The sequence below is a fragment of the Erinaceus europaeus genome, chromosome 3, assembly GCF_950295315.1.
Source record: "Erinaceus europaeus chromosome 3, mEriEur2.1, whole genome shotgun sequence".
NCBI classification, from domain to species: Eukaryota; Metazoa; Chordata; class Mammalia; order Eulipotyphla; family Erinaceidae; genus Erinaceus; species Erinaceus europaeus.
Genome location: NC_080164.1, coordinates 8,235,070 through 8,260,042, shown reverse-complemented (window position 1 = coordinate 8,260,042; position 24,973 = coordinate 8,235,070). Strand labels below are relative to the sequence as shown.

General features: G+C 43.1%; 1 long non-coding RNA gene across 1 annotated transcript in view; it reads right to left on the bottom strand.

Moving 5' to 3' along the window:
* Positions 1-24,973, bottom strand: part of LOC132537433 (uncharacterized) — a 144,010-nt gene that overhangs the window by 99,041 nt on the left and 19,996 nt on the right. The window contains exon 2 of the long non-coding RNA XR_009548865.1: positions 7,266-7,338. This is a non-coding gene — a long non-coding RNA (uncharacterized LOC132537433). The remainder of the gene's footprint in view (positions 1-7,265; positions 7,339-24,973) is intronic.

Sequence of the window (24,973 nt, the reverse complement as noted above, 5' to 3'; positions counted from 1 at the left end):
TGCGCTACCGCCTGACTCCCATAAATAAATATTTTTTTAAAAGCTTTAAAAAAAAAAAGGAGAAGATGGTACAAGGATAAACTGACCTAATTACATCTGGTCTTTAGAAGACACAAAGTTTCAGAGATTTTCCTGCTGAGTCTGAAGGAGTCATCCCCAGTTCTACAGCCGGAAGGAAATAAATTCTGCCAAAACACATGTGAGCTAGGAAACAAACTCTACTGGAATTGAACTGCAACTCCTCACTGAGACATGATGTAGAGTGCAGCAAGGCCAAGGCGTGGGGTATAAACCAAAGAAGTACACACGCCATTCCCTTTTGTTCTATGTAAGGAGAAGGGTGAGTAAGGAAGGCCCAGGTGATCTCTCAAAAGCAGAAGGACAAAAGCAGCACCCACCAATGTGTCCTGGAGCTTCACTTCCCCAGAGACCCACCCCACTATGGAAAGAGACAGGCAGACTGGGAGTATGGATTGACCAGTCAACACCCATGTTCAGTGGGGAAGCAATTACAGAAGCCAGACCTTCCACCTTCTGCATCCCACAGTGACCCTGGGTCCAGACTCCCAGAGGGATAAAGAATAGGAAAGCTGTCAGGGAAGGGGATGGGATACAGAGATCTGCTGGTGCGAACTGTGTGGAGTTGTACCCCTCCTATCCTACGGTTTTGTTAATGTCTCCTTTTTTAAATAAATAAATTAATTCGATTAAAAAATAAAAGAGCAGCATCCTGGTCACCTAGGAGCAATTAACTTTTTTTTAAAATTTTATTTATTTATTTATTTATTTTCACTTTTGTTGCCCCTGTTGAAGCAATTAACTTTTAAATTACAATCAGTCAGGATTCAACCGACAGTGCTTGCACAGAGAACAGTGTGGGGGTTGGGGAGGGGAGAGAAGAAGAACATTCTGAGCAAAGAGAATGAAATGATAAAAACATTAAGAGAAGGGCAGAAAGGAGAATACTCAAGGGCAGAGTAATTCAAATGCCTGCTCAAAATAGAAGCTATATATTGTCCTTGCATTTAAGATGGTCATTCCAGGGGGTGAGTGGTGGCACACCTGGTTGAGAGCCCATGCTATTATGCTCAAGGATCCAGATTCAAGGCCCCAGTCCCCACCTGCAGGGGTTATAAGGAGAGGTTCATGAGCTTTGTAGCAGTGTTTCAGGTCTCTCTCTCTCTCTCTCTCTCTCTCTCTGTCTTGTCAGGCATTAAGCCAACTCCCCCTGCTCCATGCTCCATTGCTGACACTATAGCCTATTTACATAATCATTGTTTTGCCTTAAAGATCCCCACCCTTTGATCTATCTTCTTTCTACCTCGAGACCACCCTGCCTGCAGGTTAACATTAATCCTACCAGTTAAAACCATTGCAACAGTTGCTAAGGAAGCTTCTACCTTCCCAGCATGCCTACTGCCTCTCTCCAGCCCCTTTCCTAGCCATTTCTGACTTGCCACTTCCAGTTTTATCCCACAAAACCCACTTCTGTTCCTGGTTTCTATCTCTTCTTCTCTTCCTCTCTTTTCTCTCCTGCTTCCTGACCCGGAAAAGGGCTGACAAGCAGAGTTGGAGGCGGCCATTGTGGTTTGTCACTACATGACTTAACCCGCTGTGCTCACACCCGACTCTGGGGCTCCCGTATCAATAAAGAATTGAATTACCATGCTGCCACAATTTCCTGGATCCTCTCTCCCACCCACAACGCTAGCCTGGCATCCCACCCCCTCTCTCTCTCTTTCCCTCCTCCTCCCCCAACTCCTCTCCCTCCCTCTCCCCCTCCCCCTTCTCTCTTTCCTTGCACAACTCTAGGTAAGCGTCATTATTCCTTCAGATGAAACACTATCTGATATGCCAATTATTTGGCATCTATGCTTTGACAAGCACTGTGATAACCCTTAGTCCTACAATGATCATTCAGACACAACCCCTGAAGTAAGGCGTTTTCAACCTAGCAAATGAGATGTGTGAATAAGCCACCACAAGATATCTCTGTAAGAGATGGGCTGAAATTAAACACAGTGTTAGTTCTATGGGAATTCTGAGAACACGTCTGACCCATCCCAGAACCAGGAATATGAGTTTGTGGGAAGGCAGTGGATAGCCAGGGAGAGTGACAGCAGAGCTGGGACCAGAAAGACTGAGCTTCCTCCCTTTTTTGTGGGGAGATGACTGTGAACACACAGTTCTGGACTGCTGATCTTGGCTTTCCCAGTGATGTTTATTTGAACAATTCAGCATTTCACTGAGTAGCAAGTGATTAAGCATGAATTTACTGAGAAAGGGTCAGTAGGTGGCACAGTTAGAAAATCACCACCACCTGGAGTCAGTGGTTATCCCTATGGAGAAGGAGATCTGCAAAGGCTGCAGGGGGAGGTGGTTACAGTGAGTTTGCAAGAGATTGAAATGCAAGTCAAGAAAAATGCAAGACAGAGGACAAGGAGCTGCCACTGGGAGCTGCTGGCCAGAAACTGACCCACTTCTTGAGAAAGGGCTCTTAAGGACACGACGTTCTGGAAGCCCCTGACACTCAGGGTAATCCATTCTTCCCTCAAGCCTGCAAACTTACTCAACATGATGGACTCCACTAGAGTTCTTTAGACTACACTCCCTCCTTCCTTCTGCTTCCATTCCACTGTTAGTTTATTAGAATTGTCATAAGAAAAACATCACACACTGGGTAGTTTAAACACTAGACATTTATTTTCCTATGGTTCTGGTGACTGCAAGTATAAGATCAAAGTGTCAGAAGTTCTGATTCCTTTTAAGGATTGTCCTTGACTTAGTGAGGGCTGACTTCTCCTGGAGTCTAGAGACCTTTACTCTATCTCTTTTGCTTTACTCTCCTCTTATCACAAAGACCACCAGTCACATTGGATTAGGGCCTCCCATATAATTTCAGTTTACACTAATTATTAGCTCTCTAAAAGCCTGACTTCCAAATACAAACTGCGTCTCCCTTTTTGAGACATTGGGATTAGGACTTCAACATACATATGGAGGTGTGGAAAAAAGATCAGTTGATGGAACTCACAAAAGTGAGCACGTTTGGGGCCAGGTGATGTGCACTAGGTTAAGGACACACACTACAGCATGCCATGACCAGGTCTCAGGCCCCTGCCCCCCACTTGTATGGGGAAAGCTTCACACGTGGTGAAGTGGAGTGGCAGGTTCCATCTATCTATCTACCTATCCACCCATCTATCCTATCTATCCATTGATCTATCTATCCATCATATATATATATATATATATATATATATATGTGTGTGTATATATATATATATCCATCTATCATCTACCCATACATCTATATCATCTATTTATCTATCCATCTATGTATCTATCATCTATACATCTATCCATTTATCTATCATCTATCTGTCCATCCATCTGCTATCTATCTATCATCTATCTATCCATCCTTTTATCTATTCATCTGTCATCTACCTATCTATACATCTATCTATCATCTATCTATCTTTTCACAAGGACCACCAGTCATATTGATTAGGGCCCACCCATTCATCTATCTATCCATCCATCTATCTATCCATCTATCATTTATCTACCTATCAGTCATCTATCTGTCTCCTTCTCCCATCTCAATTTCTCTCTGTCTCTATCCAATAAAAAATAAAAATCAAAAAATATTTTTTTAAAAAATGAAAGCATTTAAAAACCCATGAGCACTTTTGTTCTGCTTAAACTATGTTTTCTTTTTTTTAATTTTTTAAAATTATCTTTATTTATGGGATAGATACAGCCAGAAATTGAGAGCAAATGGGTGTGATAGAGAGGGACAGAAACAGAGAGACTCCTGCAATACAACTATACCACTCACAAAGCTTTCCCCCTGTCAGTGGGGACCAGGGGCTCTGTTGCTATGCTTCTAATTCTGCTTATAAGACCTTCTGTTTTGATCATCACGTTAGGTTCGCTTGTATTGCTTAACACTGTGGTCTATTTACATAATCACTACTTTAATTGGTTTAATCCCCACTGGTTCATGCTCTTTTTCCACTCCACCCCCTCTCCTAGTCACACCCTGTTTTACACCACTCGTTTGCACTCTTTTTTCGCTCCACCCTCTCTATGTCACACTCTGTTTTTACACCCTACCACTTCCTTCCTGGAGAGTATAAATGCAGATGAATAAAGCCAGCATGGCATGGCATGGCATCCCAGCTGAGCCATGAGTTCCTGGTCATCTCTCTCCTGCCCATGAAGCTAGCCAGGCAGGACTTGAACCCGGTTCTTGAGCACTGTAACATGTGCACTCAACAAGGTGCTCCACCACCTGGCCCCCAAACTACGTTTTCTATTTACTGAGTGGGGAGAATTACTTCCCAGAATGGTGTTACTGTCCCCGGCAGAACTGGTAGATGCTCTCTTCAGGTAGCTAGCAGGACAGAACTGGCCTGATGAAACAAACTGAAGCATCTATGCACAAATTCTGGGAGAGGCCTGGTATTCTGACAGAAGAGAACCAGCAGGACCATAGTGAGGAAGCAGGTCCAGCTAAGCATTTCTGCTTAGTAGGTAAAGAGACTTATAAAAGAGAAAGCTACGGATTCGGGAGGTAGTACAGCGGGTTAAACGCACGTGGCGCAAAGCTCAAGGATCGACATAAGGATCCCAGTTCAAGCCCTGGCTCTCTACCTGCAGGGGAGTCGCTTCACAGGCGATGAAGCAGGTCTGCTGGTGTCTTTGTCTCCCCCTCTCTGTCTTCCCCTCCTCTCTCCATAAATAAATATAAAAAATAAATAAAAAAAGAGAAAGCTAGAGCTCCAAGCTTACAGCAATCTTTTTCTTTTCTTTATTTTAAAATTTTTATTAAATATTTATTTATACCCTTTTGCTGCCCTTGTTGTTTTGTTGTTGTAGTTATTACTGATGTCATTGTTGTTGGATAGGACAGAGAGAAATGGAGAGAGGAGGGGAAGACAGGGAGAGGGGGAGAGAAAGATAGACACCAGCAGACCTGCTTCATGCTTGTGAATCGATTCCCCCTGCTGGTGGGGAGCCAGGGAATCAAACCGGGATCCTTAGGCTGGTCCTTGCGCTTTGTGCCACCTGCACTTAACCTGCTGCACTACTGCCCAACTCCCTCTTTTTTTTTTTCTTTTTCTTTATTTGCCTCCAAGGTTATCACTGGGGCTCGGTGCCTACATTACAAATCCACTGCTCCTGATGACTGTCTTTTTCCATTTTTGTCATTGTCGTTGGATAGAACAGAGAGAAGCTGGGAGAGGAAGAGAAGACAGAGAAGGGGAGAGAAAGATAGACACCTGCAGACCTGCTTCACCTGGTAGAGTACATATACCGGGTCTCTCTTTTTATCTCCTTTATCTCCCCCTTGTCTGTTGATTTCTCTTTGTCTGTATCTACAAAAGAAAGAGGGGGTTTGGGCTGCTCATAGTAATAGCCGGATCATTCAGGCACTGGGCCCCAGTAATAACACTGGTGGCAATTTAAATAAAAGTGACATGCAGAAGATTGTAGCACTCACAGTGACCAGAGGTTGTTTGGCCCAAAGCAATAAAGAATTCTGGCTGCACAACTACACTCTATGCTATGTCAGTAGTGAAGCTTAAAGGTCACAGGAACTCTAAGACTTGTGCAAGCAAGTGTAACTGTAGCCACAATGCTAGTGGTATTGGCAGTCTCTGCTCTGCACAGTTATTTTGGGCTCCGCATACCAGCTCCTTTAACTGTGGCTCGATTATGCCTTGGGAATGACTTTATGTCTGGATTTTTAACCAGTGTCACTCAGTTGTCTCTCTCCAGTTTGATTCCAGAACTCATGAGGTCCATGCACGGCTGTCCAGTAGATGAAAGCCCAACACCCTTCTATCACTGAAAATCACTAGATTAAGAGAACGTGAATTTGAGGACTAGCTACTGTTAAGTAGTTAATTGTGTTATTATAAGTCTCCCAAACTACAATGGACAAATGTAGGCATGCCCAGTGGGCCAGAGAGGGTCCTGCTAATCTGACAGCATGGCAGAGGGAAGCAGGTCTGCAGGTGTCTTTCTCTCTCCCTCTCTGTCTTCCCCTCTTCTATCCATTTCTCTCTGTCCTGTCCAACAACAATGACAGCAATAACAACAACAATAATAACTACAACAACAATGAAAAACAACAAGGGCAACAAAAGGAAAAAAATACATATATATAATATTTTATATATATACATATATATATATATAGAGAGAGAGAGAGAGAGAAATTGAATCACGGCCAGGTGGTGGCGCACCTGGTTGAGTGCACGTTACAATGCACAAGGATGAGAGTTTGAGCCCCCCAAGTCCCCACCTGCAGAGGGAAGACTTCATTTGCAATGAAGCAAGTGCTACAGGTGTCTGTCTCTCTCCCTCTCTATCTTCCCTCTCCTCTTAATTTCCAGCTGTCTCTATCCAATAATAAATAAAGATAATAAAACATTTAAAAAGAAAGAAAGAAAGAAATTGAATCTAGAAGAAGTGAAACCAAACTTCCTGTTTCCACATGCAGCCACGATATAGGTCACCTCTTTCCCCTCTGAAGGGATGAAGGTTGGGAGAAAAGAAAAGAAAAGAAAAGAAAAGAAAAGAAAAGAAAAGAAAAGAAAAGGAAAGGAAAGGAAAGGAAAGGAAAGGAAAGGAAAGGAAAGGAAAGGAAAGGAAAGGAAAGGAAAGGAAAGAAAAGAAAAGAAATAGCCCTACGAACAGAATGCATCAACAGGGAGTGTGGGCTTTACCTACTTTACAAATGTTTAGATAAATAAGTAGCTTCACATTCAGAAAATATTCAGTGATGTAAGCAACTATGTCTGTAGTAAAGTCCTCATCTTCACACTGGAACAGCAGAAAAAAATCAAAACAATAAGGAATAAAAGAATAGTTTATCTCTAGAAAATATTGTGAACAGCTGCCACAAAAATTGCTTTAAAACATTATCGATAACTTATCCTTGCGTTATTATGTATTCTCTAAGTGTTCTATGAAATGTTTATGTAGTTAATACAATCAGGACAAGTTTATTGTTTTACTATTCCAGCAGGCCTAATTAATGATACTTGCTGTGCTCCTTAAGTTCATAAAAGGAAAAAAAAAAAAAAAAGAACTTCATAGGTAGGTGTCACTCCTCAATCATGTGTTCAGCCTTAAAATCTAAAGCACGTTGCCATTAATGTAAGAAGTCAGGGGTTAGGTGCAATTCACTCTGTAGTGCCCACCCGTTTCCCTTCATGAGGACCCAGGTTCAAGTCTCCAGTACCCACCTGCAGGGCAGAAGCCAAAGGAGCAGTAGAGCACTGCTATCAGAGTCTCTCCTTCTCTTTCTATTTATCACTCCTAGAAGAAATAGAAAAAGGGGGATACAATAGCCACAAGGCAGGGTAGAGCTGGATGTCTCAGGTTCAATCCCCAACATCACCGTAAACCAGAGCAGAGCTATGATTTGGTTAAAATTTTTATATCTATATTAATATCTTCTGCATTTCTACAATATAGATAAGAAAGTATGTATTTGATCCTACTGAAGTAATCTACCTTAATCATGAGGACAGCTATCTGATATAGCTAGACTACTTGAGCTAATCAGGTAATAAAGGGATCACTTTCTGTGAACAATATAACAATGACTTTTAATTATTCATAAATAGGGCTTCTAGATAAATTATAGTATGTTCAATAAAGTTGGAATATTACATAAATTCATGTTAAGTGTAGCCTTTACAATTCTTGGGAAGGTTTGTGGAATAATGTAACATTCTCATACTAATAAGTTCTTCCTTGTTTATCTGAAATACAAATTTAATTGGCCACCCTGAATTTTTATTTGCTCAATCTGGCAACCCAATTCATGATGTCATTTCAGAAAGCCACATTCTCTGTTTTGAATATTTATTACTAGAGTTCAGCAGGGGATAGAACAATTGAATTAGCCAGAAACTAGTTCATCAAGTAAAAAGGAAAAAAAAAAATCATAAAAATACTACTATTTTCTAAGTCAGAGGGGATACGCTCCCAGGGAGAACACTAGAAGAGATTCTGTGCTTATAAAACTTTCTGTGTACACCGCACTGTAATGGCCTTTGCAGACCTCTCCTTCCTATCCCTGCATACAGTCCTGGATAAAACAAGAGAGGCCGGGACTTCAAGTGGCCTTATTTCTAAACTAATCTTACATGAAATATGTGGGAGCTCCCTAATCCCTGCCCTCCTCTCAACACCACCCAGCCACATCTCTGCATCCTATCACAGCCTCAGGAGGATCGCTGACCTAGAAGTCCTTTCTCACTAAAGCACAGAGAGCACAGGAGCCAAGATGGCCAGAGAAAGCCTGTCAGCACAGGAAGAGACAGAAAAGGCAGAGGGTTTCCTTCTTGTTCCCAAGATGAACATCTCACACCGAGAGCTACGGAGGCAGAACTATGACAAGAAGGGCACCTGGATAAATAGTTTTATAAGATTATTATAATTTAAGGGGCCAGGGTGGTAGCGTACTGGGTTAAGCGCACATAGTGCAAAGCACAGGGACCTGCACAAGGATCCTGGTTCAAGTCCCTGGCTCCCCACCTGCAGGGGGGTTGCTTCACAAGTGGTGAAGCAGGTGTCTGTCTGTTTCTCTCTCTCTCTCTCTCTCTCTCTCTCTCTCTCTCTCTCCCTGTCATCCCCTCCCCTCAATTTCTCTCTGTCCTGTCCAACAACAAGAACAGAAGCAACAACAACAACAATGGGAAAATGGCCTCCAGGAGCAGTGGATTTGTAGTACAGGCATGGAGCCCCAGCAATAACCCCGGAGGCAAAAAAAAAAAAAAAAGGAAGGAAGGAAGGAAGGAAGGAAGGAAGAAAGAAAGAAGAAGAGAAGAGAAGAGAAGAGAAGAGAAGAGAAGAGAAGAGAAAAGGAAATGAAAGGAAAGGAAAGAAAAGAGAAACATTATAATTTAATAGGAGTTTAGTTTAACACCATTCCCACCACCAAAGGTCTGTGTCCCTACTCCCATTCCCCTATGGAGAATCTGAAAATCTGCCCTTCCCTCTGGAGTCTAAAAATACTACTCTAGAATAGAATATTACCTTGCATTTACCTTTAAAGTTAGATAACTTTTCTCCATGACTTAGCTAAATATATGCTAACTTAGAACAGTATTCATACAGGGGTCAGGTGGTGGCACACCTGGTTGAGCACACACGTTACAATGTGCAAGGACCCAAGTTCAAGCCCCAGTCCCCATCTGCAAGGGGAAAGCTTAGCTTCAATCTAGCAAATAAGTACTGCATACCTACTATCTATTAGATAAAAAAAAAATGCTGGGGTATACTAAAGAGAACAAGATAAAGTCATTACCCTAATGAAGATTATACCTTATTATATTATAGAGACCAGACTACTCAAACAACCAGATAAGTAAATAATTTTGTAAAAAGAGTTCCATGTAAATAATAATAACAACAACAACAAAGTAGTAAAAACATCTTTGAAGAGGTAGCATGTAAGCAGAGATTTGAGAGAAACAAAGAAGAATCAAGAGGGTGGGGATAGATAGCATAATGGTCATGCCAAGAGACCCTCATGCCTGAGGCTCCAAAGTCTCAGGTTCAATCCCCTGCATCACCATCAGCCAGAACTGAGCAGTGTTCTGGCTAAAATAAAAAATAAAATACAAGGATGAGGCTAGATATCATAATGGTTATAAAAAGAGACCCTCGGGGGTCGGGCGGTGGTGCAGTGGGTTAAGCGCACGTGGCGCAAAGCGCAGGGACCAGTGTAAGGATCCCGGTTCGAGCCCCCGGCTCCCCACCTGCAGGGGAGTCGCTTCACGGGCGGTGAAGCAGGTCTGCAGGTGTCTATCTTTCTCTCCCCCTCTCTCTCTGTCTTCCCCTCCTCTCTCCATTTCTCTCTGTCCTATCCAACAACAAAGCAACGTCAACTTCTTCTTCTAGCGTTTGCCCTTCTTCCGTAGCCAGTCAACAGCGTCAGGTTGAAAGCTGTCAGGAGCTGCTTGTTGCTGGCTTTGAAAGTGACTGGGATCCATGTGGATTCAGTCGGCTAGGAAGGATCGTCAGTTTCCCCAATGAATGGGGACTCACGGGATGCACCACGAGAAGGTCGATCCAATGCATCCCAGCAACGTCAACAATGGCAATAATAACCGCAATGAGGCTGCAACAACTAGGGCAACAAAAAGGGGGAAAAATGGCCTCCAAGAGCGGTGGATTCATGGTGCAGGCACCGAGCCCAGCAATAACCCTGGAGGGAAAAAAAAAAAAAGAGACCCTCATGCCTGAGACTCCGAAGTCCCAGGTTCAATCCCCCATCCCCCGCATTACCATAAGCCAGAGCTGTACAGGGCTCTGGTGTTTCTCTCTGTGTCTTTCTCTCTCTGCATCTCTCTCAAAAATAAAATAAAGAAAATACTTTAAAAAATAAAATAAAATAAAATAAAGAAGAAGAATTAAGAGATATTAATAATGTTGTTTTCCTGGAAAAGGAGAATTAACAAAAATATCCTTTAAGTAGAGACATTCTTTGTGGTTCAGCAATAAATTGGGAGAACAGTAGACATATGGCTTCCTAAAGGCAGTCAGAGTAGCATGGATGATATTGCAAGACTGTGCTTACTCTAAGCATGAAGATGGTGGAGAGAAGAGGACAACATGATATAATGTACATTGTTGTCACAACATTTTGATACATGTCCCTTCTCTCTCTGTGTGTCTGTCATTTAAAAGGAAGAAGGAAAAATAAAATAAAATAGAATAAAATAAAATAAGATAAAAATGGTTGGTAGGAATGAAAGAGTTGAACAGACACCAAGCCCCAGAGATAATCTTGGTTGCAAATAATAATTATAATAATTTTAAGAAATAAATAAAAACTTGGGCTGAGGGAAACAGCATAATGGTTATGCAAAGACTTTCATGCCTGAGGCTCCAAAGTCCCAGTTTCAATCCTCTACACTACCATAAACCAGAGCTGAGTAGTGCTCTGGGTCTCTCTCTCTCTCTCTCTCTCCCTCCCTCCCTCCTTCCCTCTCTCTCTCTCTCTTCCTCTCTCCCTTCCTCCTCCCCTCCCTCCCTCCTTCTCCTTTCCCCTCTTCCCCACCCCCATCTCTCTCATTAAAATAAAACAAAATATTTTTTTAAATAAATACATAAAATCTTTAAGAAATCTAAAGATATTGTTCCTATCAACAAAGTATAAGGAAATGTCTTATACTTTGCAAATCAAACCTGCTGTCAGCAAACTGAAAAGTCTGCCCTCTCCATTGAGAAATGTAACTATTAGCTGTTTCTGTTCACCTCTCTTTAGTCATGTGATTGTGCTGTAGGAATGGGTTTTCTATACATCCTGACTACCCCTCAAGTCTCAGGAGAAGACGTCAACCAAATGAAGATGCCCCTACCACGCAACTTTCCTTTGACAGAAATATAAGCTGGGTTCATCGGCTGAATATCTTCACCAGGACAACCAACTTCTTTCTTTCTTTCTTTCTTTCTTTCTTTCTTTCTTTCTTTCTTTCTTTCTTTCTTTCTTTCTTTCTTTCTTTCTTTCTTTCTTTCATGGAAACACTGACAAGACCATAGGATAAGTGGGGTACAATTCCCACACCAAAGTTCCATATCCCATTCCCTCCCCTGATAGCTTTCCTATTTTTTATCCCTCTGGTAGTATGGACCCAGGGTCATTATGGGATGCAGAAGGTAGAAGGTCTGGTTTCTGTAATTGCTTCCCCACTGAACATGGGCGTTGGCAGGTCGATCCTCCCAGCCTTTCTTTCTTTCCTTAGTGGGGCAGGGTTCTGGGGAAACGGAGCTCCAGGACACATTGGTGGGGCCATCTATCCAGGGAAGTCCATTTGGCATCATGGTAGCATCTTGAACCTGGTGGCTGAAAGAGTTAACATACAGAGCCAAACAAACTGTTGACTAATCATGAACCTAAAGGCTGGAATATTGCAGGTGAAGATTTGGGGGGTCTTCATTTTGGGAATAGCTAGTAGGTTTGTGTTTTAGGTATATACCAAAGGGCCTATAACGTTATTAATTTTTGCCTGAGCCTGACATCTGATATGCAGATGGAACCAAGTTATTGTTTGGAGAGATGATGTCATGACTGGAAAAAAAAGGGTTAGAAAGCTGGATCAGGGGAGAGAGTAGCTCCCGAATATGGTGAAAGTGTATAAATATTGTTGACTGTAAACCCCGTCAATTTCATCTGGGGCCCATATTCAGCAGAGAAGCCTATATAACCTCTACATCCCTGTAGGTCTGAACTTGTATTGTGTGGTCATGGATAGGAACATTCTGAGTTGCCCCAATTTCAGGACCCATCTTCTTCAGGTGGTAGATAGAGTATGTTATCCAACCCCCCTCTGGAGGATGGAACATTCTCTACTGTTGTTGATCCACATTGAGGGCAAGGTCCTATGGTGCCCCACAAAAGGGCCTATTGTGTTGTTCCTGATAGAGAAGACCGGTAACAATTGGAGGTCTAGGCCCATCATATCTGTTTGGGAACCTGAGGACTCCCTGCCTAGGGCCCCTGATAGTGACTACAGAGTCATTGTTAAAGTATGCCAGTCTCTTGCCCTTATTCAGCTGTTGCAGTCCTTGCTTTGATAAGGTTAGCTTTGGAGTGACTGAGGGAAGTGTAATAGGAAGTAGGTGGGGAGTGGATCTAGGTCTAAGTAGGACAGCCAACTTCTAGTTGGACATCCTGAAAGCCCACTGCTGAGGCAAATGTTAGCAGAGTCTGATTGAGTCCAGATAATCTAATTTCCAGATTTAATGTAAGGAGCCTTTGTGAACTCAACTCTTGTCTACACCTTTGACTTAGTATAGGAAGTAAATAATAAATGAACTAATATAAGCCAAAACACTCTTAAAATAAAACAAAACACTGTTGGCAGCTCTAATGAAAGAAGTTCCAACCATGGCTGAGGTTCAGTCTCCTCTTCCCTTCAAGGACTAGGAGAAAGAAATTAAGAGTTTTAAGACAGTGCTTTTACTTTAATAGAATAAAAAGTTAAACTGGCTCTTAGCACCAAACAGACATATAACTCGGAGGGAGGGGGGCTACATGTTTGATATCTTTCAGTTTATTTCATTTTATATCACTCTTGATGAAATAGCACAGTTCTTTTTCAATAGAAGTCATTCTTGGTCAATACTATGGCTGACCTCAACTTTACAGAGGTATTTAAATTGACACATGACTCTGTGTTCCTTCTTCTCAGAGAAGTACCACAGGGTAATTTTATACCTGTAGTTTTTTTTTTTAAGATATGTATTTATTTATTTATTCCCTTTTTGTTACCCTTATTGTTTTATTGTTGTAGTTATTGATGTCATTGTTGTTGGATAGGAAAGAGAGAAATGGAGAGAGATGGGGAAGACAGAGGGGGAGAGAAAGACAGACACCTGCAGACCTGCTTCACCGCTTGTGAAGTGACTCCCCTGCAGGTGGGGAGTCAGGGGCTCGAACCAGGATCCTTATGCCGGTCTTTGTGCTTCACGCCACTGCGCTACCGCACAACTCCCTAAATGTAGTTTTTGCCTGGACAGAAGACATTGAGGCAAAGCTGCTTCATAAACAGTGTCATCATAGCAGAATGGTAGAAAACAGAGCGGATTTTTTTTTATTATTAATAGCAGCAGAATTTAATTTCATTGGTTTTAATTTACCATTTTTACATTTTACGATGACATTATCCAGATAGAGGTTGTTATGATGAGAAGCCATTCACTAGGGACAAAAAAAAAAAAACTAGGAGTCTGCTTTTAAAATAAGACTTAGCATATATCAGTGAAGGACACACTAATAAAGATTGGTCTGGAACATTTCTTTTTATGACAATTGACTTATCAGCAATAGTTACTGCCGCTGAGTTGGAAATTACATAATTGCCAGAAACCGTAGATATTTGACTTGACAAGAGTCTAGGCTTATCTGATTTATTTTTGTAAGAATTGGGCCCCATGGATATTTAGAAATGTTTAAGGAAAGAACAGTAGAATACAAATGCAACAAGTAAGAATCCTCTTTTCAAAGGCTGCATTTAGCTCCGTCCTCACTGTTGTGATAACACAAATAAACCAAAGGCAAACCTTTGGTGACGGTGTCGAGCCAAAGCACTATGCTGAATTAAAACATTATGAGCTACGCACATCTGGACATTTTCTCCTGCTTTCTAATCACTCTCATGCTCTCTCTGCTTACTGTTTATCACTGAGCTCTGTATAATGGACGCTGAGCCTAGGAACATATGCGTGCTAATAAGTAGCACAAAACACCAGAGGCTGTTCTCAGGGGCAGGCATGTTCTGACCTTTGCACTGCAGTCAACTGTGAGAGAAAGAAGCGGGGAGGGGAGGCTAAGGGAGAGAAGGAAGGAGGGTTTTGCTAACCTCAGATTCTGTTCTCTTACCACTTCAGTGTCTGACACCAGATGTATTACAGAGCTGACACTCGGTGTCCTATTTCATGTGTTGGAGCTGGGCCTTCAAGTCAGAGCACCCGACTTGCAAACCTGAAATCTCAGAGTGCCCAGTTTTAAGCGCTGCCGCTAGCATGCATCAGAGTGGTGTTCTGCCCATCCCCTCTCATTTTGCCAGAAAAATAAATAAGTACTTTCTAAGAAAAATAAGTGATAAAGACAAAGAAAAAATGAAATTAAAACATGGAAAAAGCTAGATATGTTTTTTAAAAAAAAAAAGGTTGAAGGCAAAACTGGGTTTGCGGTCCTATTGTATCATCAACTTGTGTGGTTTGAGGTCGGTCTTTTCTGCTTTCTAGACCATGTTTGCTTGTTGAAATCCATAAAATGAGGTGGTTTTTGTTGTTGTTGTTGTTGTTGTTGTTTTGTTTTTGCCTCCAGGGTTATTGCTGGGGCTCTGAGCCTGCACTACAAATCCACTGATCCTGGAAGACATTTTTTTCCATTTTGTTGTTGTTCTTGTCTTTGTTGTTATAGCTATTGTTGTTGCTGCTGCTGTTGGATAGGACAGAGAGAAATCAAGAGAGGAGGGGAGGATAGAAAGGGGGAGAGAAAGACAGACACCTGGAGACCTGCTTCACCGCTTGTGAAGGGACCCACCTGCAGGTGGGGAGCCGGGGTTCAAACCAGGATCCTTAAGCCGGTCCTTGTGCTTTGTGCCATGTGCTCTTAACCTGCTGCGCTACCACCTGGCTCCAAGGTATTTTTGCTGTTGTTGTTGTTTGGTTGGTTTTTTCTGATAGTACGTGAAATACCATCTACTGTCTTTTTATTAAAAAATTAAAAAGTACCATTAGAAATTATCACAATCCTTTCCAACAGAACAGATGTTTTTTGTTTTTTTTTTTTAATTCAACTTAGTTTTTATTAAGTAAATTCACTCGTTTTGGGTGGTACCCCTCAAAAGAATTGTATCCAGTCGCCAACTTTTCTATTCTGATCCCTCTTGATGTCCCTGCCTGGTTCACTCTGCATGGTGGGTAGTGTTACGTAGCAAAATATGCTCAAGTTTTGAAGTTAAGCTAATCAGAACTGAGAATTAAGAAAAAAATCATCTTTATTTATTTATAGGATAGAGACAGCTAGAATCTGAGAGGGAAGGGGGTGATAAAGAGGGAGAGAAACAAACACACACAGCACTGCTTCACCACTCGCAAGGCTTTCCTCCTGCAGGTGGGGACAGGGGGCTCAAACCTGGGTCTTTGCGCATTGTAACATGTGCACTCAACCGGCCCCAAGAATGTAATTTTTGACTGTACATTTTTGATTGACCATTTTCTCAAAAAGTTATTTCTCTCTCACGAAACTGACAAACCCAGAGTGAGATTTCCATTTCCTTCACCATATCGTTGCCAGTTTGCAGTAAGAAGAAACACATAGGGAGTCAGGCGGTAGCACAGTGGGTTAAGCGCATGTGGTGCAAAGCGCAAGGACCAGCATAAGGATCCAGGTTCGAGCCCCCGGCTCCCCACCTGCAGGGGAGTCGCTTCACAGGTGGTGAAGCAGGTCTGCAGGTGTCTGTCTTTCTCTCCCCTTCTCTGTCTTCCCCTCCTCTCTCCATTTCTCTCTGTCCTATCCAACAATGAAGACAGACAACAATACCTACAACAATAAAACAAGGGGAACAAAAAAAGAATAAATAATTTTAAAAAAAGAATTAAACACATAAAGTGCACCCAAATCTTACCCAAGCTGTCACTTGTCACTCGCTTGGAAGTACCAAAACTTTCTTGTCTGCATTAGTGAACAAAGAATATGTGATGGAAGAAATATCCAGATCTCCCTCTTGAGGCTATTCTTTTTTAAACGAGGTACAATCTTAATAAAGAGTTGATTTCTTCCATAGGAATATAAGTAATGGGATTTCAGTTGAATAATTATTTCAAGACCTGGATGTATATAAGGGGATTTTTCTAAACTAATCAAGGTCACTTTGTATATGAAAACATATGGACCTGCTATTTTCTCCATAGCTACAAAAATCCCCATATGCACACAAAGGCTTCGAGTGTTCACAGGATCTTTTTTTTTTAAATATTTATTTTATTTATTTATTCCCTTTTGTTGCCCTTGTTGTTTTATTGTTATAGTTATTATTGTTATTGTCGTTGTTGGATAGGACAGAGAGAAATGGAGAGAGGAGGGGAAGACAGAGAGGAGGAGAGAAAGATAGACACCTGCAGACCTGCTTCACAACCTGTGAAGCGACTCCCCTGCAGGTGGGGAGCCGGGGTTCAAACTGGGCTCCTTATGCCGGTCCTTGTGCTTTGCGACACCTGCGCTTAACCCGCTGCGCTACAGCCCGACTCCCTCACAGGATCTTTTTATATCCAAAGATAATATCAATATCCAAGAAAGTTTCTTACAGTAGAGTATTACTCAGATTTAACAGTGAAGACATGTCATACAGAACAAGTAACTTCAAAAATCCAGCTCTTTTCTTTTCTTTTCCTTTTTGTTTGTCTTTGGTCCAGGTTTATTGCTGGCGCTAGGTGCCGGCACTAAGAATCTACTGCTCCTTTAGCTGTTTTATTGACTTTTGGGGGGTTGTGGAGTGGGGGTGGGAATAAGACAGAGAGAAATTGCAAGGGGAGGGGAGTTAGAGAGGGACAGAAAGATAGACAACTGCAGACCAGCTTCACTGCTTGTGAAGCAACCTCTGCCTGCAGGTGGGGAGCCAGGGGGCTGAAACCCAGATCCTTGAGCCGGTCCCTGCATGGGTCCTTGTGCTCTGTACTATGTGTGCTTAACCCAGTGAGCCTCTGCCTGGCCCCCTCAAAGATGCAGTTTTCAACTGAGTCACAGTCTAATTGGCAAACACAGTAAATGTTTCTCTGCATTCAAGCATTTTTCTCAATGAAAGGACCTAATTTCCTTTTATATCCTTTGCATTTGATCCCTTAGGTGTCAAAAAATAACGGTTAAAATTAGATTTTAGTGGGTCAGGTGGAAGTACAACCAGTAGAATGTGTTACCGTTACCAGGTGCAAAGACCTGAGTTCAAGGCCCTGGTCCCCAACGCGAGAGGAAGTTTCTTGAGTTGTGTATTTCACGCTGAAGGTGTCTCTCTCTTCCTGTCTATTTCCTTCCCTCTCAGTTTTTCTTTGTCTCTGTTTAAAAAAAGGAAAGAAGGGAGAGGGGAAAATAAAAATGTGGTTTTAGTTAGATCTTCCTGGTTATCGAGCCAGATTCTGCCATTATTGACTTGTGTAGCATTAGACAAGCTATTTGAGTTTTTTTGTTTGTTTATTTGTTTGTTTTTTCCCTCCAGGATTATTGCTGGGGCTCAGTGCCTGCACCACAAATCCACTGCTCCTGGAGGCTATTTTATTTTACCTTTTGTTGCCCTTGTTGTTTTATTATTGTTGTGGTTATTATTATTCTTGTCATTGATGTCATTGTTGCTGGATAGGATAGAGAGAAATGGAGAGAGTAGGGGAAGACAGAGAGGGGGAGAGAAAGACAGACATTTGCAGACCTGCTTCACCACCTGTGAAGTGAACCCCCTGCAGGTGGGGAGCTGGGAGCTCGAACTCGGATCCTTACACTGGTCCTTGTGCTTGGTGTCCTGTGCGCTTAACCCACTGTGCCACTGCCCGACACCTCCAACCTATTTTGATTTTATTACTTTTACTAGGCTGCTATGAGCAACTGTCTTTCCTTCATATAAGTACCAAGTACTAAATGAAATAAATTATAAAAACTATATGATGGGGGCCTGGCAGTGGCACACCAGGTTAAAGGTACATAGTACTAAGTGCAAGGACCGGTGCAAGGATCTGAGGTCCAGCCCCAAACCCCATGTGCAGTGGGGGAAGCTTCACAAGCAGTGAAGCAGGTCTGCTGGTCTCCCTCTCTCTCTCTCTCTCTCTCTAGCCCTTCTCAATTTCTCTCTGTCTTATCCAATAAAATGAAAGAAAAAAATTATCCACCAGGAGCAATGGATTTGTAGTATAGGCATTGAGCCCCAGTGATAACCTTGGAGGCAAAATAATAATATTAATAATAAACCATGTGAAAAAATTCTCATGGTATGATACAGTGGACACTCAATATAGAGTAGACACTCAATAAAACATAAATATCATTAAAAATTAAAACAGATATTATAAGCCTAAGAGTTCCCTGAATGTGCATTTTAATATATTTTTTATCTCTGCTTGTTCTGACAATAAGGTGCTCACATCAAAACTGTAGTGTTGAAAAGGGGTTGGGTCCAAAGCTAACCTTATCAAAGCAAGGACTGCAAAAAGTTGAATAAGGGCCAGAGACTGGCATACTAAACAATGACTCTGTAGTCACTATCAGGCCACCCCATCAACTGGGGCCCTAGGCAGGAAGTCCTCAGGTTCCCAAAGATATGATGGGCCTAGACCTCCAATAAATCCTTCTCTCCACTTCTTCTAGCGTTTGCCCTTCTTCTGTAGCCAGTCAACAGCGTCAGGTTGAGCCTGATGTAAAGTTTTGAGACCTCCTTTGAATCTGGAGAGGTGGCAGTCATTGACTATGTGGGTCATAGTCTGTCTGGAGCCGCAGGGGCAGTTCGGGTCATCTCTGGCTCCCCAGCGATGGAACATAGCGGTGCACCGGCCATGGCCTGTTCGATAGCGATTGAGGAGGGCCCAATCATAACGTGCTAGGTCAAAGCCGGGTTGACGCTCGCAGGTGTCTGTGATGAGGTGTTTGTTCTTTACCTCAGCTGACTGCCAACTCTGCCTCCAAGAGTCTAGAACAGAGAAGTTCAGTGTAGGCGTAGAGGACCAGATTGGGTGACGAGACGTCAAGCGTTGGACAGGGTGGGAAGATATCCGCGTATATTGGCAGGTCCAGTCTAGCGTAGACGTGGGAAATGAACTTAGATGATGCCACATCCCGACGAATATCTGGCAGGGCGATGTTGCTAAGAACTGGCAGCCATGGAACTGGGGTGGAACGGATAGTTCCAGAAATTATCCTCATGGAGGAATATAATTTGGAATCGACCAAGTGGACATGGGGGCTACGGAACCATACTGGGGCACAGTATTCTGCAGTGGAATAGCATAATGCCAGAGATGATGATCATAGTGTGGAAGTGCTCACGCCCCAGGAGGAGCTGGCCAGTCTTGCAATGATGTTATTCCTCGCGCCCACCTTTGCTGCAGTTTTTATGAGATGTTTGTGAAATGACAGAGTGCGATCGAGAGTAACGACAAGATAGACTGGCTGGGCTTCATGCCGGATTCTCCTATCGCCAAGCTGCACATTAAGCTCACGCGAGGCCGAGGCATGGTGTTGATGGAAAACAGATGATACCGTTTTTGCAGTGCTAGGGATTAGTCGCCATTTTTTACAGTAATCAGATATCAGAGACATGTCTTTCGTGAGTGTTTCCTCGAGGATGTCGAACTTGGATGCCTGAGTTGCACAGCAGATGCCATCGGCGTAGATGAACTTCCTTGAAGAAGTTTCTGGGAGGTCATTGATGTAAATATTAAATAGCATAGGAGCCAGAACAGAGCCCTGGGGGAGGCCACTTGAGACAAGTCTCCATCTGCTAGACTTGTCACCCAGATGCACCCAGAATCTTCTGTTTTGCAGAAGAAACGATATAGTGTTGGCCACCCATGGAGGCAGGCATCTTGAGATCTTGACTAGGAGACCATGGTGCTAGACCATGTCATAGGCTGCTGTGAGATCAACAAAGACAGCACCTGTCTTTAAATTCTTCTGGAATCCATTTTCAATGTAAGTTGAGAGGGCCAGGGCTTATTCGCAGGTAGATCTTCTTGTGCGGAAACCAGCTTGGGCGGGTGATAGGAATTTCTCTGTAAGAGGAGAAATACGTGACAGAAGCAGCCTCTCAAGGAATTTGTAACACACGGAGAGGAGAGAAATTGGTCTATAGCTGGCGGCCAGTGTTGGGTCTTTCTTTGGTTTCAAAACCGCTATAATCTTCGCACGATGCCAAATTTTGGGCATAGACTCAGATTCCAAGATGTGGGACAGGAATGAAGCGAGCCACTTCTTTGCCGTGGGGCCCAGGTTAAGAATGAGTTCTGGGGTGATGTTATCATAGCCAGCAGCTGTTCCCGGTTTAACCCTCTTCAAAGCATCTTCCAGTTCAGACAGTGTAAAGGGAGAGAGTTTTGGAGATGGACAAGATAACCGGAAGTGGGATGACCACTCATGGGAAATTTCTCTTTTCTAGACTGGGTCGATCTTAGCAAGTCCAACTTGAGTTAGGTGACTGGCCACTGAGTTTGGAGATACGGGAGGATGGGAGACGGGAGGGGGTTGGCTACTGGCACCCAGTCTGTGAAGAAGCTTCCAGGCCTTCCTACTTGAGTGGGTGAAGTTCAGACTTTCCGTGAGTTGTTGCCAGCGGGCTTGGCGTGCTGCATCCAGGGAGGCAATGAGATGGTCAGCCACATCTGGGTCGCCCGACTCATCAAAAAGGTTTAGTAGTTGCTCGCATTCAGCATCAAGACAAGGTGTATAGTTAGCACGTCTCCCACGAGGAATGGCTTGGGAAGCTGCTTGAAGATGGCTTAGCGGAAGTGCCTGTAGGAATCTTCAGAGGGGATAGAGTTAATTGGAATTGCAGGAATAGATTTTTTGGTAAGATCACTGAACAGACACCAGTTTGCTTTCCGAAAGTTCCATCTTAGTTTCTCCGAGCACAGAATCAGTGGGAGCTGGAGACCAATGTGGATGATAGCTGGGCGGTGATGACTGTGCGGGAAGATCTTGAGAACTTGTCTCGTAGCGGGAAAGGCTTGGCCTTGACTGTGCTAATCCAGCACAGGTCGGGTGACGAGTCTTTATTCCATCTAGCACTGTGAAAAGAGCCTGGCTGTTTGGGATCGTATAATAGGGAGAGGTCATTCGCTGAAGCCCAGTCGGCTAAGATAGAGCCGTCAGCATGAGTAGAGGAATATCCTCAGTCTTGGTGATGACTATTAAAGTCTCCAACGTAAACGGCTGGGTGATTCGGGCTAGGCAGGACCTCATTATCCCATGAGGCACTGGGAGGCTTATATATGTTGACGAGCTGAATAGTTCCAATAGTAATGGAGTCGTAGAAGGTCAAAGAGGCCGTATGGTAAAAGTCCGCAAGACACGATTTGGCGTATCTGGCTCGGCCGTGTTTAGGATGGAGATTATAGCATATTAAATCAAATCCACTGATGGTGAATCGAGCAGCTTCATCGACTGCTATATGTGTTTCTTGTAGGCAGATAACATCTGCCTGATGCTTCTCTCCACTGTTACTGGTCTTCTCTATCAGGAACAACAAAATAGGCCCCTTTAGGACCTTGCCCTCAATGTGAAACAAAAATAGTAGAGAATGTTCCATCCTCCGAAGGGAGGATGGACAACATACTCTATGCTACACCTGAGGAAGATGGGTCCTGATATTGGGGCAGCTTGGAATGTTCCTACTCATGACCACAGAATGTGAGCTCAGATCTAGAGGGATGCAGAGGTCACATAGGCTCCTCAGCTGAATATGAGACCCAGATCACATCAAATCAATGGGGTTTACAGTCAACAATATTTATATACCTTTCTCATATTTGAGAGCTACTCTCTTCCCTGATCCAGCTTTCTAACCCTTTTTCCAGCCATGACATCATCTCCCCAGACAATAACTTGGATCCACCTGCATATCAGATTTCAGGTTCAGGGAGGAAAAAAAAAAAACTAGTATAGCCACAGGCCCTTTGGAATCTAACTAAAATAGGCCTACTAGCTATCTACAAAAGGGAGACCCCAAATCTTCATCTGCACTACCCCAGCCTTTAGGTTCATGATTAGTAAACAATTTGTTTGGCTTTGTATGTCAACTCTCTTTTCAGCCACCAGGTTTGAGATGCTACCATGATGCCAACCAGACTTTCCTGGACAGAAAACCCCACCAATGTGTCCTGGAGCTCCAATTTCCCAAAACCCCACCCCACTAGGGAAAGAGAGAGACAGGTTGGGAGTATGGATTGACCTGTCAACGCCCATGTTCAGTGGGGGAGCAATTACAGAAGCCAGACCTTCCACCTTCTGCATCTCACAATGACCCTGAGTCCAAACTCCCAGAGGGATAAAGAATAGGAAAGCTATCAGGGGAGGGGAGGGGATACAGGGTGGGAATTGTGTGGAGTTGTACCCCTCTTATCCTATGGTTTTGTCAGTGTTTCCTTTTTATAAATAAAATAAAATAATTTTTAAAAAAAGAAAGAAAGAAAAGGGGTTGGGGTTGAGAGAGTATTGGGAACCCCTTGCACGAAGGGGGAAAAGGACCTTGCTTGGTGGACAGAGAAGTGGACAGACACCTGCCACAGTTTGATGAGACCTGGCACCCCTGACAACTGACCTGGAGATCATTGTTCTCCTATTAAGCCTATAAAACCATTAATAATGAGATACAGAAATGAAATAGGATCAGTCATGATTCACATGACTAAAGTCTTGGGTGGCATATGTCCTTTTTCATTAATTTTTATTTATAAAAAGGAAACACTGACAAAAACCATAGGATAAGAGGGGTACAAAGCTCCACAATTTCCACAACCAGAACTCTCTATCTCATCCCCTCCCCTGATAGCTTTCCCATTCTTTTTTCTCTTTCTTTTTTTTTTTTTACCTCCAAGTTTATTGCTGGGGCTTGGCGCCTGCACTAAGAATTCACTGGTCCTAGAGTCCATTTTTATCCCATCTTGCTGTCCTTCTTGTAGTTGTTATTGTTATTTTTGTTATAGATGTTGTTGTATAGGACAGAGAGAAATTGAGAGAGAAGGGGAAGACAGAAAGGGGGAAAGAAAGATAGACACCTGCAGACCTGCTTCACCATTTGAGAAGCGACACCTCCCCCCCTCCCGCTGCAGGTGGGGAGCTGGGGCTCCAACTGGGATCCTTGTGCGGGTCCTTGAGTTTTTGCACCATGTGCTCTTAACTCACTGTGCTACTGCCCAGCCCCCACCTCCCTATTCTTGAACCCTCTGGGAGTATGTCCTTTTTTAAAAAAACAAAATTTTATTAGCATTATTTATTTATTGGATAGAGACAGTTGGAAATTGAGAGAGAAGGGAGAGATAGGAGAGTGACCAAGAGACACCTGCAGCCCTGCCTCACCACTTGCAAAGCTTTTCTCCTGCAGGAGGGGACCGGAGTCTCGAAACTTGGTCCTTGTGCACTGTAACATGTGCGCTCAAACAGGTGCCCCACCATCTGGATCCCATCATATGTGCTTTAAAACTGAGGGATAAATTGAGAGAAGCAAAGTATAGATCCAGAAAGGTAAATTAGAACTAAGTCTGTACAGCAAGTTGGAGTGCCGTTGGAGACGAAAGCAGTTTCTCAATACCTTCCCTGACAATTCCGTACCACTGACAAAGCATTTCATCCTCTCTTTATACAGGAAAAAAACAAACAGCACAAGTTCTGCTCAGTCATCAGACTCCTATCACCAATGCAGAGACAAAATGACCTTGTGACCCTTTCAAAATGCTGCACCACGGACATTACTCATGTGGCACTACCTTGCAAAGGATAACACCTGAGCCGAATGCTAAAGAATGTCAACATCGAGGCACATCCTAAAACCTTTTGATATATATATATATACTTTTTTCTAATCAAGGTCAAAGGGGACAGTGGCATACCTATTACCATGTGCGAGGATGTGTGCTGAACTCCAGCTCACAAGTGGTGAAACAGGCCTGCAAGTGTCTTGTCTTTCTCTCTCTCTCTCTCTCTCTTCCCCTTTCTTCTCAATTACTCTTTGTCTTATCAAATAAAATAGAAAAACAATGGCCTCTCTTACATTTTGTAACCACATTTCACCTTTAGAAACAAGCTGCTTAGTCCACAAACAGTGAGCACACATATTTCCTCACCATCATTGGGACTGTTGCCAGGAAAATCACACAAACCCCAAATAAAAGACGGGCCAAAGGAAAACAAAGAGACAAGACTCCTGGTCTTTTGTTTGTGGGGCAGTGGAGTTCAGGGCAAGGCTCTCCTTAGGTGGTCATGGGATTCAGATAAAATACTCCCCAGAGCCTATAGAATGTGTGTTCGTGTTTTTTGCAGATGAATCTGGAGGCAGGGGGACCTGGGAGCCGAAGACCGACCGTGACCAAGTGCCTGTCCCATGGTGGCACTGTGCTTCTTCTGCCCCTGGCTCCTTGTTTCCGTCTCTCTGTGAGGTCGGACTTATTTTCATTCCTGTTTGCCAGGCTGGCTTTGCAGGAGAGAGATGAGTAACTGGTGGCAGAGCAGGACACAGTGCAATGACTTTATTGATCAGAGACAATGCCTTTTATATCTTAGATACCAGAAGTGACAAATCGGAAAAGGAAATGGCTAGGAAAGGGGTGGAGAAAAGGAAAGAGCAGGAAGGTAGTTTTAAATGGTGGGATTAACTAATGCCCTGCAGGCAGGGCAGGTCTCAGGCAAAACAATGATTATGTAAATAGACCACACTATCAGCAATGCAGCCTGGAGCTG